Source organism: Vulpes vulpes, chromosome 8 (genome assembly GCF_048418805.1).
Source record: "Vulpes vulpes isolate BD-2025 chromosome 8, VulVul3, whole genome shotgun sequence".
In the NCBI taxonomy this organism is placed as follows: domain Eukaryota; kingdom Metazoa; phylum Chordata; class Mammalia; order Carnivora; family Canidae; genus Vulpes; species Vulpes vulpes.
This window is the reverse complement of record NC_132787.1, coordinates 67,357,150-67,376,846: the sequence shown is the minus strand read 5'-3', so window position 1 is coordinate 67,376,846 and position 19,697 is coordinate 67,357,150. Positions and strand designations below refer to the sequence as shown.

Sequence of the window (19,697 nt, the reverse complement as noted above, 5' to 3'; positions counted from 1 at the left end):
ATCACATTTAATGATGATAGTATTTTATAAGAGTTCACTTCATATAAACAATAAAAGACTTGGTTATTACATTCAATTTTTAGGCTGATCTTTTGAAACTGTATGCCAACATAAATATATGTCCTATGTCTCATAAAGCAATATAAATACACTTTAGGAGAAGAGAGAAGTGGGAGATAAAACACCACCTTACATTCAGCCCTTATGCTCAGAGCAAAACCAAAATGGTGAAATTCACTATTCAGGAAGAGTGGCTTTCATCTGAAACGGCCAAAAATCAAGACAAGCTATTTTTTATATGTTATAAAATTTAGATAATATCTCATTTTCCATTTATTTTTCTAATAAAATACAGCTTTTCCCCTCATCTGATAAGTTTTTAAAAAGCAAACTACTAATATTGCACAGCAATAATGTTTACTGTAGCAATAGTTATCACATATTCCAGAAACAGGTCTCTATCAACCATAGAAAAGCTCTTATCCTTAAAGAGCAAATATAATGTAGGATTTTCTTAAGGGCAAAAGCATAAGTTTGAAAATATGAGTAGAATGTATTTATGGAAATATCTCAAATTAAGAAAATGATAGAAAAAATAAAGGAAGGATATTCTATCACCTAGTTTTTCCCTTGACGTGCAAAGTTCTCCATATCAGTTAAACGTTTTATATTAAGCAACTCCCTATCATTTAGAAAATATCAAATGGCCTCTGAATACGTAAAGATACTCAGTAAGTTAAAACACAATAGATTTTCATCATATTTGAAGAAATAAGGACAGTAGCTGATGAATTGTTTTAAATATAACCATCTTTGCATTCCCTGAGAAGTACTACAAAAACTTGGAGGTAAAAAAACAACTGCCCCCCCCACACACACACACACACATAAGACACACACTGCAAAATATGGACCAGCATAGTGTGATTAAGCATATATGTTTCGGGATCCCTGGGTGGCGCAGCGGTTTGGCACCTGCCTTTGGCCCAGGGCGCGATCCTGGAGACCCGGGATCGAATCCCACATCGGGCTCCCAGTGCACGGAGCCTGCTTCTCCCTCTGCCTGTGTCTCTGCCTCTCTCTCTCTCTCTCTCTCTCTCTCTGTGACTATCATAAATAAATAAATTTTTTTAAAAAAAGCATATATGTTTCAACAAAGTCTCAGTGAAAAAAAAAAAAAGCTCACAAGCTTCCTTAGAGGTGCAGTGACAGCAGTTATAACCTATGAAATCAGATTTAATTATGATTTAAAGAAACCTTTACCTTTTCATTCCCTTGCTGTCAAACTTAAAAGAAATACTAGAACTCACAATCTAGTTATATAAAATAACCAGTGACGGAATGAGGGTGGAATGTGAACAGTTAAGTGCTCAGATATTCTAGTAATGATTATAGAAAGCAAAGTGCCATCTATAGTGAAAATATTTATTGTGACTGCATATACCTAGAAGAGAAAGTTCTAAGCCTTGCTTTCTAATTAAAGTTGAAGACTGAACACACTTTTTGTTTTTACCAAGATCAGTCTTCAAATTCCTAGAGAGAAGACAGAAGACGCCAGCAGCACAATGAGACAGTGACTTTTTTTTTTTTTTTTTTTTTTTTTCAGTTTAAGCCTTCCACAGGCATTGCTTAATATCCATGCCTTCCTGATACTTTTAGGAGTAAACTAGTGTCTCAGGAAAAAAAATCTGGAAATTGTCACAGTAAAGCATCTATGATTCTGGATGAACAACTTTCTTTCCTTAATCAACAAGAGTGCTATTTAACATAGTTTGCTTCCTTCCTGATGATATTGAGCCTCATTCCCAATTTTTCATTTTCTTGGTTAAGCTTAGTCTGGGGAAAATCTACATGAAATACAACTCTTCCCACTAATATGTCTCCTATCTTCTAAATGACAATGGCGGTAAAAGAATTTCAGCAGTGGAAAAAAATGGATAGTTAGAGGACACAATTCAGACCATTTGGTTTAGGAAACAAAATACACACACACACACTTCTAATATATAAATCAATGAGTCTTGTGATGAAGAAAACTGAGCAATTATCTCATTTAAAACAGAAAATAGGAATAATTTTTTCAAGGCTAAAATTATAGAACATACATTTTATTATATGGAACTATGATTCTCCGATCAGCTTCCCAAACAGTGGCTCAGGCCCAAAACTACTTCCAGAGAATAGCCTTCGCTTGCTGAGGGCTTGGACATAAATCCTGCTCAGATTCTTCCATTTTCAGAACAGAATGTGATTCCTGTCTGCTAGTAGTTTAAAGCACAGAGCCAATAACGCAGAACTAGGGATATTTCAAACCCATTGCTCACTAGTAACACCAATGGCTAACATGTATTGGGCATTTACTGTGTGATAGGCACATTGCTAAACCTTTCTATCCACTACTCATTTGGCTCTTCCAAAATCCTATGAGGAAAGTACTCTTTCCTAGATTTATCATTCCTTCATTAATTTATCTGAATAGCAAAGACTGAAAGATCTTACACCCTCTTGTATATATATATATATATATGTCATTCTCTGTACTTACTATTTGGTACTTAACGATAGACAAATACCAGTATTGTTTTCCAATATTTTGTATAGCAATCTTAACTCTACTGCTGCTGGAGTCAAGAGACTCCAAGTCTTTTTTTTAAAGATTTTATTTATTTATTCATGAGAGACACAGAGACAGAGGCAGAGGAGAAGCAGGCTCCATACAGGGAGCCTGATGTGGGACTTGATCCCAGGACTCCAAGATCACGGCCAAAGGCAGATGCTCAACTGCTGAGCCACCCAGGCGTCCCTAAGAGACTCGAAGTACCTCAGAGTGTTCCATAAGTTCAGGAAACTCTATATATTTGTTAAATGGATGATGCTTCTTACCTCATTCGCTCTCTTTTTTCTCAGTGCATTTGCTGTACAATGACAAGTAATTCTACATGTAGCATAAATGTACATGTATATATTACAAAATTTTACTATGTATTTTTTATTACATAAAATCCACAAATCTATCAGATAGCATTTTTTTTCATCTGTAAGAGGCTATACTATTTTCAATTTCTGGGAAGATTAGCAACTTCAAATATCTCATTTAGTTGTAAGACTACTGAGAACAACAGGAGCTCAAGATATATTTTATGATATAAATAAATATAAAAATGCTAAAGTAAATTCAAATTTATCTTTAGCTAGAAAGCTTAACCCAAAGCTAAAGATCTGCTTTTACAGGAATCTAGAGGTAAATAGTAAAATTATAAGGGATAACGAGTAAGATAATGAAGGCTTGCCCAAGTGAACTTTTATACTTACAACACAAAAATAACAGAGAAAAAGGAAAGTGCTACCAAAGGAAAATACCCTAAAAAAATGGAAGGCTTTAGGGATCCCTGGGTGGCGCAGCGGTTTGGCGCCTGCCTTTGGCCCAGGGCGCGATCCTGGAGACCCGGGATCGAATCCCACATCAGGCTCCCGGTGCATGGAGCCTGCTTCTCCCTCTGCCTGTGTCTCTGCCTCTCTCTCTCTCTCTGTATGACTATCATAAATAAATAAAAAAAAAAATTAAAAAAAAAATAAAAAAAAAAAAATAAAAATGGAAGGCTTTATGGGAAAGAAAAACTATGAGAATGAAAATAAGGGATAAAACACTGTTATGCAGTTAAAAAATAGGGAACCTGCCAGAGGCTGAATAGGGGAATAAGAGGCAGTGAGCTAGACTCTGAAATTTAACACATCTGACCACAAGGCTGATAGCACTGACAATAATAAATAAGACAGGAGGCCAGGGTTTTAGGAGGTGACATTTTTGACAGAAAATAATCAAAAGAATGCTACACTCTTGACAGTTTGGTAATCTTTAAAGATTTACTACACAGCAGAGAAACAGAGAAGGCAGTGATGTGCAGAGGGCTGTGGGGTCCAGCACCCTTATGCAGACAACAAGAGAGAAAGTGGGCCCACATGAGAAGCCGAGAAGCAGAAGGGCGAAACATCACTTCAGGAGCTCTGTCTAGTCCTCTAGGGGTTTGTGTTACTCTAAAACCAATGTTTTTGTTTTTCAATGAGTTTTAGGTCACAAATATACTTAGATATATTATTTTCTGAGTCTCCTTTAGGAAAGGAAGTCTAGAATGTAAGCTGAGAACCAGGAGTGGAAAATAAGGACTGAATCCTAGGGGATGTTGGGTCAGGTTGCCTGACAATAGGGGCAGGGGTGAGGGTGAGAAGCTGACATGACTCAATTAAGAAGTGTGAACCAGATCAGGCAAGTGTGCCCAACTGTGCAAGTGCATTAATTTCTGTACCTGGAATTAAAGGGAAGAAACCACATCACCGATGAATTTTCTCATTAAAATGCCATTTGCAGCTGTCAGTCAACTCTGAGTTAGAGAACCACATATTAAACCAATCCCAATGTTTCCATTTTTTATACAATAAAGGCAAGTCTTACTTAATGAGGAAAGGCCAGAACTTTTGACATTAAATTTAGGAGTAAGAAAGGTATGTCCACTATTACCATTACCCTTTACACCCAAAGCAATGAGAGATAGAATTAGAAATAAAGAGGCAGGAATTATCTCTCATTGCAAATAAGTATCTTGAAAACCATGTAAATCAATTGGAAAACTACTGCAAAAAATAAGAGATACCAGTAAAAGAGCGAATTCATAAATTAACATACAGAAAATAATAGCCTATATACATACAAACAAAAATACGCTGAAAAGATATACATTTATTTATTTTTTTAAAGATATACATTTTAAATCTAATAGAACAAAAGACATAATAGCATCCAAAAAGATAAACTATTTAGAAATGTGAAAAACTTACATGAGGAAAAATATTTAAACACTTCTCAAAGTTTCAAAAATAGACTCAAAAAATAGAAAGAAATGATATGTTCTTGGATAGGAACACACATTATCATAACAATGTAAATTCTTCCTAATTTATTAATTTATACCAATCCCCAGGAACTATTACCAGGTTATTTTTCTTTTTTTGGAACTTGATAATTTTATGAATGTGAAGTTGGTGCATATACCAACAGGCCTGAAAAAAAAAATGTCAAGAAACTAGATTCAAGTACAGATGAAAATCTATGCACCTCTACACTTTCTTTTTTATCTCATTAATGTAACCTGAATTTGAACTAAACAGGAATCACTGAAATTGACTGAAAGAAATGAATATATAAAACCCGTGAACTCATAATGACACTCAAAGAGAAAAACACTGAATATATAAAACCTATGAACTCATAATAACACTCGAAGAGAAAGATAATAATAACAAAGAAATAGTTCACTCCTACTTCCATCCATTAATTATCACTAGAAATTTCAGGGAAACTAACTCCTTCCCCTAAGGGGTTAGAGTGCCCCTCTGGGGTGCTGGGCTTGGTCTGACTTGATTACTGACTCTTGATTTCATCTCAGGTCATGATTTCACAATCATGAGATCTAGCCTCTCATCTGGCTCTGCACTGCACATGGAGCCTCTTAAGATTCTCTCTCTCCCTCTCCAGTGGCCCCTCCTCCACTTCTCTTTCTCTCTCTCAAAAAAAAAATAATGAATAAATAAATACATGTTAACAATTCCAATTTTTCTCTATAAACTCTACCTTAGGGTGACCAGCTGGCTCTAGTACATGAGGCAAAGTCTTCCTTTACAGAAGATATTCAATTGATAAATCGAGAGGAAGGGGAGAATTTGAATATATGACTATTTGGTAACAACTAAATAAATAACTGACTCAGGACTAAATAAATAACTGACTTAGGAAAAGGTAAATGGACAAAACCTTTGATGAAAAGTTGATGGGTAACTTTATGATGGAGGTATAACACCACCAGAATCTGAACCCAATGTCACTCTGATGTTGGGTGCTTCTTAAAGTGATACAAAGTTAAATGGCTGATGAACTATTCCATCAAAGCAATAAACTTGAAATCAAATCAAGTTCTACAGGGTAATTTCCTGTATAGAAACGATGAAAGATCAAGGATCAAGTCAAACAACAAAATGAAGGGGAAAAAAAGACATTTTTAGTTTCTTCAATCAGCCAATGCAATAAAAAAAATAATGTATGGGGAAAAGGCTGATCTGAACTAAAAGAAGGGTAAGGAAAACAAGGGCATTTAAAACTTTGCAAGGTCATTAGTAATTAGGAAATGGAAATTAAAACTACAGTGAGATACCACTCACTGTATGAATGGTTAGATAATAAAAACAACACTGAAAATAACAAGCACTAACACAGACCTGGAGCAACTGGAATTCTCTTATACTGCTTTGGGAAATGCAAAATGGTGCAACCCTTCTGGAAAACTATGCTCAATTTTGTATAAAGCCAAACATAAAATTACCACATGACCCAGCAGATCTAGGTAAAAACTCCTTGATACTTAGTCAAGAGAAAGGTCATATATCCACACAAAAATTTATATGTGCACGTTTATACCTTAGTCATATTCACCCAAAACAACCCAAATGACAAAATATTCCAAAACGTCTGTTAACTTGTGACTCAATAACAAATTGTGGCAACAGTCATATGACAGAATGATGTTCAGTGATGAAAAACAAACCACTGATAAAAGGAAAAACATGACGAATTTCAAAATAAGTATATTAAGTGAAAGAAGTTATATGATGTTGCAGAAAAGAAAAATAAAACCTATAGGAACAACAATAAATAAATCAGTTGCAAGGAACTACAGTAATGGGGAGGGAAAAGACTAAAGGGGCCTTGACAGAATGTCTTGATTATGGCGGTAGTTATACAACTATATACATGTGCCAAAATCCATAGGACTGCTCACCTGAAAGAAGAAAAATTTGCTACATGTAAATTATACCTCACTAAACTGACCTTAAAAAGAGAGAAGGGGGAGTGGGGAGAAAAGCCTAGGAAACATAACAGCAAGTGCAGTATAAGGAACTTATGTGGATTCAGACTCAAATAAATAACTACAAAAATATTTTTTAAAGCAAATTGGAAAATCGAATTATGGGCCTGAGTATTGGCCATAACCAAGAAAATAAATGTAATTTTGTTAGATGGGATAATGACATCACAGTTATGTTTTTTAAAGACCATATTCCATATTTTTAAGAGATACACTTTGTGGCATGTAAGTATGAAATGATATGCTTTTAAATTATTCAGGAAAAAAACAAGACAAAAAAGAGGGGCAAAGTTTATACAATTCTAGTACAATTCTAGGTCATGGATACATGCCAGTTAGTTATAAAAAAGGAACCAGCTCATCATACAAACAATTATTTTGTTTAAGCTTGAGATTGTTTACAATTAAAAAATTAAGTATTTTATTGTGCCTGGCAATGTTCTCAGCACTTTATAATGTTAATATATTTAATATTCATGACAAAACTAACATTATAATCCCCATTTTAAATATAAAAAACTGAGGCACTCTGAAGTGTAAAAAATTTCCCAATACCAAGTAGCCAGTAAGACGCAAGTAAGCTTAGGCTACACTCTTAACCACTTCTAAATCATAATATAGATTACAAGGTTTGCTTATAGTCTATGTTATTTCTCTTAATTTAGTCATCATGTTGACACATTCAGCAATATTTCTTCATTCCCATAAGTTTTTTTTAAACTCTGTTAATTTCACACCAAAGTAGAGACACCACACTGCCTGCAATTCTCTAAATTATAGCAACAGGACTAGTTAGATTATGAAAGCAACAGAATGTAAAAGTCAATTTAGGATAGACTTTGGAATAAGATAATAAATCCACTTGAACTACCAAATGTCTCTTTTGGTTTTTTGTTTTTTTTGCCAAGAGAATGATTTAGTAAATGATAAAATTGATTACTTCACTGGTTTCTTTTCATTCTCACATGTATACCTTCAATTCCATTCATCTCTCTGCCTTCACTTCCTATTACTGATAATGAAGAGATGTACTGCAGGACAAAACTATTCTGAACAGGCTCATGAATATTTAAGAAGGTGCTTTTGTATAGACATGGTGAAAATTACTATCAGGTGAAAATATGGTCAATGGCAAAGAACTTTCACCCCATTGACTTTTATTTCTCCCTGTACTTTTTATCCTTGGTAAAAAATATAAACTCCCAACTGTAGCAAAATCAAACTCATAGCAGACACAAATGTTTCTTTTTTTGGATCTGTCTTCACCAACTAGAAGTTAGAAATAACCACAGGGCTGTATGTATGATCCTTCTTGGAGGTACATCTCCAAGAGGAATATTTGACAACAAGATTATGGAGGGATTTACTCTGCACATTAAAGTTCAGCCATGATACTTTCATCTAGAAAATAATATGAGGTGATCTCAATCGCAGTTTGCTCTTCAGTATGGCAATCAAGAAGCTAACCAACTAACATTTTTAAGAAGTAAGTGATACGCAGCCCCATTTGGACAGAAAAAGAAACACAGTGGCAAAACCACATCAACACAAAGCTGTAAATGAATTTTGAGTTGAATCAAGGGTTCTGATTTTTCCTCATAATTATATACCAGGTAGTAAGTGGTCAGTATTACGCCTTCATCAGGAAATATACTCTAAAGAAAATATTAGTTGAGAATATACAGGTCACCCAATACTTGGTTCTTCTTCGAAAAAAAAAAAAAGATTTCTTTGAGAAAACAGTTTTGAGAACCAGTTGCCTTCAAAAATTACATTTCTCCTTTGTATCCATGACCACTTAAAAGGAAAAAAAACGTTATCCTTTGTATTAGTTTTCTACCACTACAATAATAGATCACCACAAAATTAGTGAAGCAACACAAATTTATGACCCTAAAGTATGGCAGGTCAGAAGTCCAACATGAGTCCCAACAGACAAAAACCAAGGTTTCAGCAGAGTTTCCTCCTTTGTAGAGGTTCTAGAATCCATTTCCTTACTCATTTGGGTTGTTGCCCAAATTCAGTTTCTAGAGGTTGCAGAACTGCATTTTCTTGTTGGCTGTCAGCAGAAAGCCATTCCTAGCCTTTAGAACCCACTAAATTTCTTGGCTCCTGGCCTCTTCCCTCCATTTTCAAAGCCAGACCTAAGAGGTGGAATCCTTTTTTACACTGCATCTTTTTGATCCTTCTTCTATCATTACATCTCTCTCTCTGAGGACAACAAGGAAATGTTCTCTACTTTCAAGGATTCATGTGATTAGATTGGACTCAATCACATAATTCAGGATTATCTTCCCAGTGCATAATCCTTAGCCCTAATCACATCTGCAGAGCTTCTTGTGCTATGTAAAAGAACATATTCCACAGGTTCTGGGAGTCAGATTATGGACACGTTTGAGCAACCATTATTCTGCCTATCACACCCTACATATAATAATAGTACATTAAAATTTGAATTAAATTTCTGCTGCCTCAATATGAATTTTCAGATATCTTTGCCTTGGCTTCATTCATTAAGAAACTGGTAACCAAGAGCAGGTAATGAAACAGTGGCACCAATTTCAGCCACTGAATTTTTCCAAACATTTCACCAATAAGGACCATAAAGAAGCCATTAAACAAACTGCATTACTTAACAAATTATTTTTCTTTAAAAAAGTATCCAGGGATCCCTGGGTGGCGCAGCGGTTTGGCGCCTGCCTTTGGCCCAGGGCGCGATCCTCGAGACCCGGGATCGAATCCCACGTCGGGCTCCCGGTGCATGGAGCCTGCTTCTCCCTCTGCCTGTGTCTCTGCCTCTCTCTCTCTCTGTGACTATCATAAATAAATAAAAATTTAAAAAAAATAAAAAATAAAATAAAAAAATAAAAAAAAATAAAAAAGTATCCAGAAGCATAGTTGATTGTGCTTGATTCCAAACTTCTGATCACCATAAAATCCTAAGTATCACCATACTGCACTTACAAAATTCCGTGCAATCATGAAGAAAACTGTTGCTTCAAGCTGACTCCCAGAAGTGGATGCTATGTAAAGGTACAACTGCCAGTAGCTTCCTTGAAACACTGAAATTATTGCCAAATTCATTGCATGCAAAACTATCTTGAACTGGTATGGAAGATATTTCACAGCTGTCTGTGTTCCCTCTGGCGTCCTTGCAAATCAAAACATCAGTTTCTAAGTGCACCCGTTCTATGAGAGTAAGAACAGCCAACAATTAAATTAGGTGTGAATTCCTAAAATTAACATCACTGGGAAATCACCTAAGTGATTATGTGTAAAATCCCATATTGTAGTAGTAATTTTGTCCACCTAGAGGTGTGACAGTGAAACTACATTCAGTTCTACCTATTTTTTTTTGTCACTTACATATCCTTCAGTAAGCACTACATCCCACTCATGTGGCCATGAGAGAGACCCAGATACTCAAGACAGACCAGCATTCCTCCATATGACTTAGAAGTTGGCCTTTTTATCTTTGAGCTTACCAAATTCCAATATCAAGAACTATGCTTGGCTCTCAGGAATCCTTAAAGAAATGTATGTTGAAAAAGTGAAACAGGGGCAGCCTAGGTGGCTCAGTGGTTTGGCACCACCTTCGGCCCAGGGCCTGATCCTGGAGACCCAGGATCGAGTCCCACATTGGGCTCCCTGCATGGAGCCTGCTTCTCCCTCTGCCTCTGTCTCTGCCTCTCTCTCTCTCTCTCTGTGTCTCTCATGAATAAAGAAAAAAAAAATCTTTAAAAAAATAAAAAAATAAATAAAACAAAACATACTGACCCAAGACTATCATACAGGCCAGGGTAGAACAGAGAACCCAAAGCACACCTGTGCTATGTGGACAGTCATGCCTGGCAGAAGGTACATGGCCAGTGAACTGGGAGAAGACAGGTGACAGATGCTACTGGGGAAACTGGTTTTCCAAATATCAAAAAATAAAACGAGATTCCTACTTGACCCACACATAAAAAAGTATATTCTAGATGAATGTTAGAGTTGAATATAAAAAGAAAACATTTAAACCATTTTTTAAATGTTTAAACTTGAATAAAATACAGGTGAATGTTTTTCTCCCTTTAAGTTAGAAAAGAATTCCTACACAAGATGCCCTCCCACAAAAAAGAAACCCACAAAATGTAGGCTTAAACTATGATAAATCAACTATCTTAAAAGCGTTAGTGTCAAAAAATCCCATCAAAAATTAAAATGGCAAAATATACACTGAGGAGAAATATTCAAACTTTATAGAACAAAGGAGTATTATCTTAAAGATATAAATGAAATTCCCCATGTTAATAAGAAAAAGACAAAATGATCCTACTAGAAAAAAAAGGCCAAATATCTTAACAAGAAATTTATAAATCAAAATAAGTAACGAAATGGTGTTTTCAGTTATGGAGCTACTGAGATGTTGCTACACTAAGTGTTGGGTATCCTTCATTCATTTACAACTACCATTCAGATGTTGGGCTGTCTGTACCCACTATTCCACATAAAGACTTCCTCATGGTAGCTATGCACACCTCACTGACCACTCTTTACTGAAGCCAGTGGTAACACAGATATGTCTGAGCTTTGTTTCAATAATCTGTTTAAACACTTTACAATTATATTTATCAAATTAATTCATAAAACGTTACTATTTATATTAAAGTATCAGATAAAAAGGATAAAACATCACCATCCAGAACATAGGGAGGGATTAAATTTAGATTCTCCCGCTTTAGGAACAGTACATATATTCAGCTCAGAGTCTCACTACATGAAGCAAAACTGTCATAAAAACATGCCAAGTGCCAGCACTACTGAACTGGTAACATCTTATAACACTACTTACTTTTACACACCTGACCTAGCTGGATCTTTCAAATCATGGGAGGGAAAAGTCAATGCCATCTGAAAGCAACAAGCTAATTACTACTTTCAAATAATCCTTAGACTATCTATAATAAATTATTTAGAATAAACAAAAGTGTTTCTCCCACTAATCAAAACATTACACTATTTTATTGTAATTTCTTCAAGCCTAAAATAATTTATAAGTTTTCCACCATCTTGAAAGGGCAAATGTCACTCTCTCCAGTTTATCAATATAGCATTGCAAAGTGACCAAAAATAACATTTCTAAATCAGTATTTTTTATGAAGCTTGGCTAAATATATTTTTAATTCCTACATGTACCTTGATGCAATTAAATACCTTTTAATGTAATATTAGAAAATTTTATCTGAAAAAAATAAGTAAACTAATGAAACTAAAAATATATCATTGCTTCAAATAATGAAGAAATTATTACCCATTTGAAACTACTTGCGGATGGGTGGTAAGCAACAATCCTACAATGAAGTCCAATTATAAGAACTTCCAGGTGACCGTAATATCTTAATGCTATCTAAAACACATGCCTTAAGCAAGTGAACTATGGTTCCCATATGAACATTTTAAATTGAGCTGCACTAAGATCAAAGAGGAAAATAATGAACTCATACAAGCTTAAAGAAAGCTTCAATATAAAACCTATATGAAGAACATGGCTGCAAACTTCTATAGTCACATTTTCACTAACTTAAATGAGTTTAAGGTAAAGTGGAAGTTACACTCTAATAGCTCTTAGCAGGCATTTCTTTCTGAAATGATGCATAATCAAGTAACTCAGAGAAAACAGACATCTCTGACTTTCTTTATGAATGAAACACTGTAATTTATTTTAAGAGCAAGTTTAAATGCATAAGGCTTTTTATTTAAACTCTGTAAGTAACTGACCCACTTATTTACAACAGGCTCGATGCCCAGTACAGTTATAGGTTCAAGCACAAGAGAAAATCAAACCCTAAAAATGAATGATGTCATGCATCAGTGAGCATGGCACACCCCATAAATTTCACTTCAGATATGCTAATACCTGGTCTTATGAACAACACATAAACATACGAGCCTCGACTAACAAAATGATGAGACTCTTGTTTTGGAATTTTTATGTGGAATCAAACTAAAGCAGAAGGTATAACCTTCTTGAATAATGTAAAAAGTCATGCTGGTGCTTTTATTTAAATTGATGTAAAAATAACAAGCAGAAAGCTCCGATACTTAGTATATTGAGTTTTGAAACTTGTAATCACCAATGTGACCACCACCCAAAACAAAGTCTAAAACAGAGAAAATGTCCATCCCCAAAAAGGTCCCCTTTATTCTTTTCAAATAAGTTCTTCCCCTTTCCCCAAGGAAAAGTGGTCGATTTTTTTTAACAAAACAAAGAGAACTAGACATCTAAATATCTTCAGCAATTTGTTGCATTGAAATTGCCACTACTAACAAATTTTGAATGTCATCTGCAAGTGTTTTCAGAGCCTGAATGGTGACAAAGTGTCATCTTTTAATTTTCTGATTATTGAGAAAAGTTAAGTTCAAAGTCATTCATAAATAAATCTAAAAGAAGGGTAATTAGAGAAGAAAAATGATGTAACACACTTAAGAAATTTCTGTGCCAAGCACCAGGCAAATCACTGTAGGCTAATGTTCTTATTTGCTATTCACAACGATCCTGAGAGAAAGTTATGGTTATCTTTATTTTGGAAATGAGGAAATTGAGATTCAATAGAGTTACGTCATTTGGCCAGGATTCCTCATTTGTAGAGCCAGGAGTCAAGTTCAGACCTTTCACTGCAAAACAGATGCTCTGGTACCACACTCCAAGCAGACTCTCTAGGGTGGTTAGTATCATTTGAAATAAATAAATAAATAAATAAATAAATAAATAAATAAATAAATAATAATAATAAAGAGTATCAAAGCTTTCTGTCTATCTGTGCTGACTTGGGTGTGTGGTGATGGGTGGTGAGGCTAAGCAGCAGCAGAAGTCCAAGGAGATGGACAAATGTCTGTCCTGGGGAAAGTAAGACCCCAAGTACTCTACTTGAATCAGTTTGAGAAAATCCTGCTGCTGGGTGCAGGCAAGAGCATAAAGCCCACCTTCCTAAAGCTGATGCAGATCATCCATGAGCAGGATTTCAAGGAGTCCTCATGAGGAGTTCTGCTCCACTGTCTCCAGCAACATAATCAAAAAGTTATGAAGGTGCTGGTAGATTTCAAAAGAAGCTTGCTTGCTTGCTTTCCATTTTTTTTTTTTCAAATCAACTCAATGGAGACAAGATGATGATATCTGACATCTAATCACCCATGGCAGCTCAGGAAATGGTGACAATATCAGGCTTGGGTTTTTGTTTTTCAATATCTTTCTGGCTATGTTTCAGAGCACTCTGGGCAGACAGAAGCATGCAGAATCACTATAACCTGGCATGGATAATTCCAGCTGAGCAAATCTGTAAAATAATTTCCTTAATAACAGATAAGTGAGGAGAGCCATTTTACATTCCATCATAAGACGATATTCTGCTTGCCAGAAGACCTACCAAAATATTCATAAGTACGGCTTTGAAACTTAGTATGTTCCTTTCAAAAGGTCTGATAGGTAGTCAAAGATCAAAAAGGAAACATTAGTATGAACGCTTCCCTCCCAGGATATGACATTAGTGATTCCTTGTTTCCACAAGTGGATTTGCCCAGACTGTTTATACAAGATAGACTGCCCATCTGCCTTACAGAATCACTCAGCATTTTTTAAATGATTGTCAATAATCAGATATTCATCAATGTCTCCGTAATTCTCTCCTCAAATAAGACAGATATGTTGAGGAGAAAGTGAAAATGCTGAACATGAAAGATAATTTTTTAAAATATTTATTTATTTATTTTAGGGAGAGAGAGAGAGAGAGAAAGAGAGAGAACACAAGAGTTAGGGGGAGAGGTAAAGGGAGAGAGAGGAGGGAGGAGAGAATCCCAAGTAGATTTCCCCAGCTGACCATGGAACCCAAGGCATGGCTGGATCTCACAATCCTGAGATCTTGACCTGAGCCAAAATCAAGAGTCCAACTGAGCCACCCAGGCATCCCTGAGAGATTATTTCTTAGAATTTGAAGGGGATCTGCACTTGAAAGACACTTAAAAATTCCTGGTGAAATGATACCATAACAAGTCCCAGGACCAGCAGCAGAAGCCCTCACACACCCACTTCACAGACTTGCTATTTTAATATATTTAATATATATTATATATTTAATATATTTCTGTGTTTTTAATGGATTTTTATTTGTTTCTTAAAATAAATATTTAAGACTGCAATTAGAAAAATCTTGATTCCATGCTTAATCCCTTGGCAATCTTTGTGCGGTCTGCAGACTTTGGTTTGTGCTTGAAATCTGCTGAATTACCCACTGTCAATACCTGCTGTGGATGTCCAGTATTGGTCCATTTCACTATGGCTACAATTGGACTTATGCTGTAATTACCCAGCAGATCTCAGACTATGTATATATTAGGCTTTAAATTCTTCCATTTTTCAAACTGAATATTTTGGTGGTGTCAACTATTGGTGTCCTTACATATTTGTAAGTATGAGATTAAGCACAAGTGAATTGTGCATCAAGGCTTTTGTGTACCTTATACATAGCAGTAACACATTACTTGTCTTTATGGTGACCTCTTGCTTTGCAAGGATATATGAAAAAAAGTTTGAGATAAGGAATGGCATTCCATTGGTTACACAGATTCAGCCTTCATATTTTTTAAGCTGCTTGTACACACAATGGCCATTTTGTTTTTAGTTCTGTGGTTTCTGAAGATGATGTCCTTAGTGTTTTAAACTTTACATAGAAAAAAAATTTTTAATAAACTATACATATAATTTCTGGTCTGATGATAATGAAGAATTTGCCAGTGGTATGAAGGAGCAAAAGGCAAGCAAATGCCCCATATAATGTTTTGATCAAGAGGAAAGAGTGAAATGTAATTTGCCTTTTTCATAGTTAATTATCACATAATTGATGTGCCATATGTGAAACATTCTGGCCATAAGAGCAACAAAAACCACAAGCACCTTCATAACAGAACTGTTAAATAAATACATCCTTTACATATTTTTTACACATTACAATATACATTTTTTACATGATACTATATATATATATATATATATATTTTAAAGATTTTATTTATTTATTCATGAGAGAGAGAGAGAGAGGCAGAGACACAGGCAGAGGGAGAAGCAGGCTCCATGCAGGGAACCTGATGTGGGACTCCGATCCCGGGACTCCAAGATCATGCTCTGGGCCAAAGGCAGGCACCAAACTGCTGAGCCACCCAGGGATCCCCCCAAAAAATATATATTTAAAAAAATCTTTAAAAATAAAATATCACTATTTTCATAAAGCTAATTTGCTCAGCATCAGAGACTTCTACACTGGAAGGGAGGGATGTAAGGTAATACATACTGAGATTATAATTTTTTTAAATGAGGAAACTAAAGCAGAGAACAGGAAAGAGTTAAAACTGGAGGTAAAAGCCAGTGTATGCCAAGTCTGGATGTCTGTCCTGCACATTCATAGTGTTTAAACATCTTTAGTTTCAGTGCTTTTCTCAAAAGTAGTCAAAGGCAGAAGTTCAGTATAAAATGTAGACTGAAGCAGAGATGTTCTGCCTAACATAGGTGGGAATCCCCAAAGTTTGATGGAAACCATCTGCTCTACATCATGTCATCTTATAAAATAAACCTGGAAAAAAGCCAAGTTTAAATATGTGAAAAAAGTAAACACCAATACAAAAGACAAATGACAAAAAAAAAAAAAGGACAAATGACAGTTCAATATAACAATATGAGAACTGTCACAAGTTAGTTCATCATTAAGCACCAAGTAAGCGAGGTTGAAAATGGGCATTCTAGGAGTTCAGAAAAGGAAACATCCCAGTGTGTGCTGGCTGTGGTCTGGAGAGAGTTACCAAACAGAAGGATGACTGGGTCTTAAAATGTGAATAGTCCTGAAATAAGCAGGTAGTAGTGAAAGAGGAAGAGGTAAGGGAGGGGAACAGTATTCGCAACTGCAGTAAAACAAGTCCAGTGTAATTTTAATACAAGTAGACCAACTAAGCTCAAAGGGTGGGCAGGGAAGCTGAAAAAGGTGAAGTTTAACCCAGAAATATATGTCTAGGGTAGATTATTTCAAGTTAATGAGTTCTGACTTTATCCTGAAGGCTACAGGAAATTACTGAAGGTTTCTGAATCAGGTAGCAATATGATCAAAGTGTTTTAGGAATTTTATTCAGACAGTGGTGTAAAGATATTCTAGGAAAGAAAAACTGGAGGAGAAAGATCAGTTAGGAGGCTATTTGCAGACATCCTGGAATGATAATGATCAAAACCAGGTTAAAAGCTGAAAGGACAAAAAAATGGGGCAGGGGGACAGGGGTGGGGAGTAAAGATAAAATATCAGGAAGGAAGATTTGAAGGGCCTTAGAAAGTTATTGTCATTCCAGGTATTAGAAATACAGTCTGAATATTTAACAGAGATCTTATTAAAAGGATTCATATCTCAGATGATAATTGAACTACATGGCCTCTATGCTTCCTTTCCAGTTCTGAAAGTAAAATTCTATGTAGCAGACTGAATATGTTGATAAGGAGTGGGGTGGGGAGGAACCAAACACAAACGAAAACTTTAAGCCTACATGACTACAAGAAATATAAATGTAATTTTCAAGGTGAAACATCTCTTACTGACCATTCACAAAGAGAAATAAAGATCAGGTACAGTTCCTTTAAAAATGCTGAAATAATTTAAGCCAAAAAACCAAGTAGCACATTATGGAGCATAATCCTCTAGAGCCAAGTGCTTGTAATGATTTAATGACCCACATATTCCCAAGCTATATATGAAGGAAATAGCTCAGAAGAAAACGAATTGGGTTATTATCAGTGCTGAAATAAAATAGTGCAAAATCACTTAACATTTGGTCCTTTCAACTGGTCACACAGACACTCAAGAGTAGGCAAATTACCTCATAATATGAATAAGAACAACACACATACTTTAGAGTTTGGATTTTTATATGTATATTTTCCCTTCTGTTAGTTCACTGGTCTCCTGAAGGCAACATTATATTCTGTTTCATTTTCTTTGTAACTCTGAATAGCATTAATCAACACATTTTATGTAAAAGAGTTGACTGATTCATGTTCAAATTTAGTCCACTATTATCTCTAGATCTTTTTTCACTTATTAAATGTATAGGGAGTCATTCTCATTTAAAAAATTTATAGCTAATTATTATTCCAAAGTGTACTTCACTGAACGTGCTCCCAATGAAATTTACTGTCAAAATTTCTCATCTCTTTTTCAATTTACAAAAGTGGTTTAAATTCTGCATCTAGCCTCAAGTATTCCCAGTGTAATCTATAAGTACTGTCATAGGCTCCTAGGCTGATAAGTTACAATCAGCAAATTTCATCCATAGGTTCTTAATTCCATTATCCAAATTGGATAATAATACTTTTTAAACAACAATGATTTGTAAGAAATTTGTTCCCATGTTTTACAAAGGCTTTAACAAGAGTAACTCACCATATATCCCGAATGTGTAAAGAGAAATTATTTCTGGGTCGCAGCTAAACATGTGGGACTGTGATATTAAGACCTTGCCCAAGTGATACTTGAGAGATACAAGTTATCTCATCAAAAGAAAACTGACTACCAGTGAATAAAATATCGAACTGATCCACTCAAGAGAGTGATGGAGTTATGTTCCTGAGGACCTTTCAGAAATAATAGCTTAGGGGAGACAACCATCTATTGGTTCTGGGTTATTTAGACAGACACCTGCTGTAATTTAAAACAAATATATCAAGGTTTCTTATAAAACTCTCACTGACTAAAAATTTCTGAAGAATAAAATCTATAGAATATCAGTGAATGTTAAAGTTAAGTCAAACTTTTTTTAAACTTCAGGAGCAAATGGTAACTGTAAAAGTCCTCACATCTTGTCCTTAATTATAAATAGTAGTATCATTGGCACATTTGAATATAGGTTTATACATCATTAAGTCCTGGCTCAATACATTTAAGAGTGAAGATATTCAATGAATTCTCTAAGTATCATAAAATAATGCTGTTAGACTGTGAGGACTGTACATAACAATTTCAATTTATTGTGTTCAAGTGGACATTACTGCAAATTAACCTGTCATTATAAGCCATGGTCACATTTTGCCTCAGCTGAGTTAATTTGGAAAGTAATGAAATGTGTTTTTAGAATTTACAGCTTAGATATCCCCACAATAAATATCAATACATTCAATTCCAAAAGAGTTTTGGCATGAAAAACAATTATGATGTTTTATTTTGATCTCAAAAGATAAAAAAAGAAAATAAAGTCAGCCTGCACATGTTGTTTAAGCCTGATACTCAATCTAAATTTGATAAAGGAGTTATTAAATGGAGAGATGCAGTTTCCAGTGCAGACACAATCATTAACTGGCTTTGGTGACTGTATTTATGGCAGTGATATCAAGTCCTCCATTAATTCCTGGATGGTTTAATGTTGTAAGACCTAATAGATTCCTAGAAGCACATGTGAATGACACATCAAAACTCAGGCAAAAGATAAAGCAGTAAGAACAAAGAAATGCACTTGGAACCCCTTCATAAATCCTTCCATTCTTCTCAAGACAAAAAATAAAATTCAAATTCTTTGGTATAGCATACTTTCATGATCTGACCCCTCTCTGCATTGGCGGTCTCCTACCTTTTCTCAGTTCCCAGTACATTAACCTATTGAACCATCACCTCCCCATCCCGCCTCATTCACTGGCATTTGTACCCCAGGACTTCCCTGGCAGACCCCTTCTCATTTTTACACTCAGCTAAAATGGACTATACTCCCTGAGAGTATAGCTATTCT

The 19,697-nt window shown here is 35.2% G+C and overlaps 1 protein-coding gene across 6 annotated transcripts in view; it reads right to left on the bottom strand.

Annotated features, from left to right (window-relative positions):
- Window positions 1-19,697, bottom strand: part of CTNNA2 (catenin alpha 2) — a 1,081,323-nt gene that overhangs the window by 1,006,187 nt on the left and 55,439 nt on the right. The gene's annotated exons all lie outside the window — the stretch shown is intronic.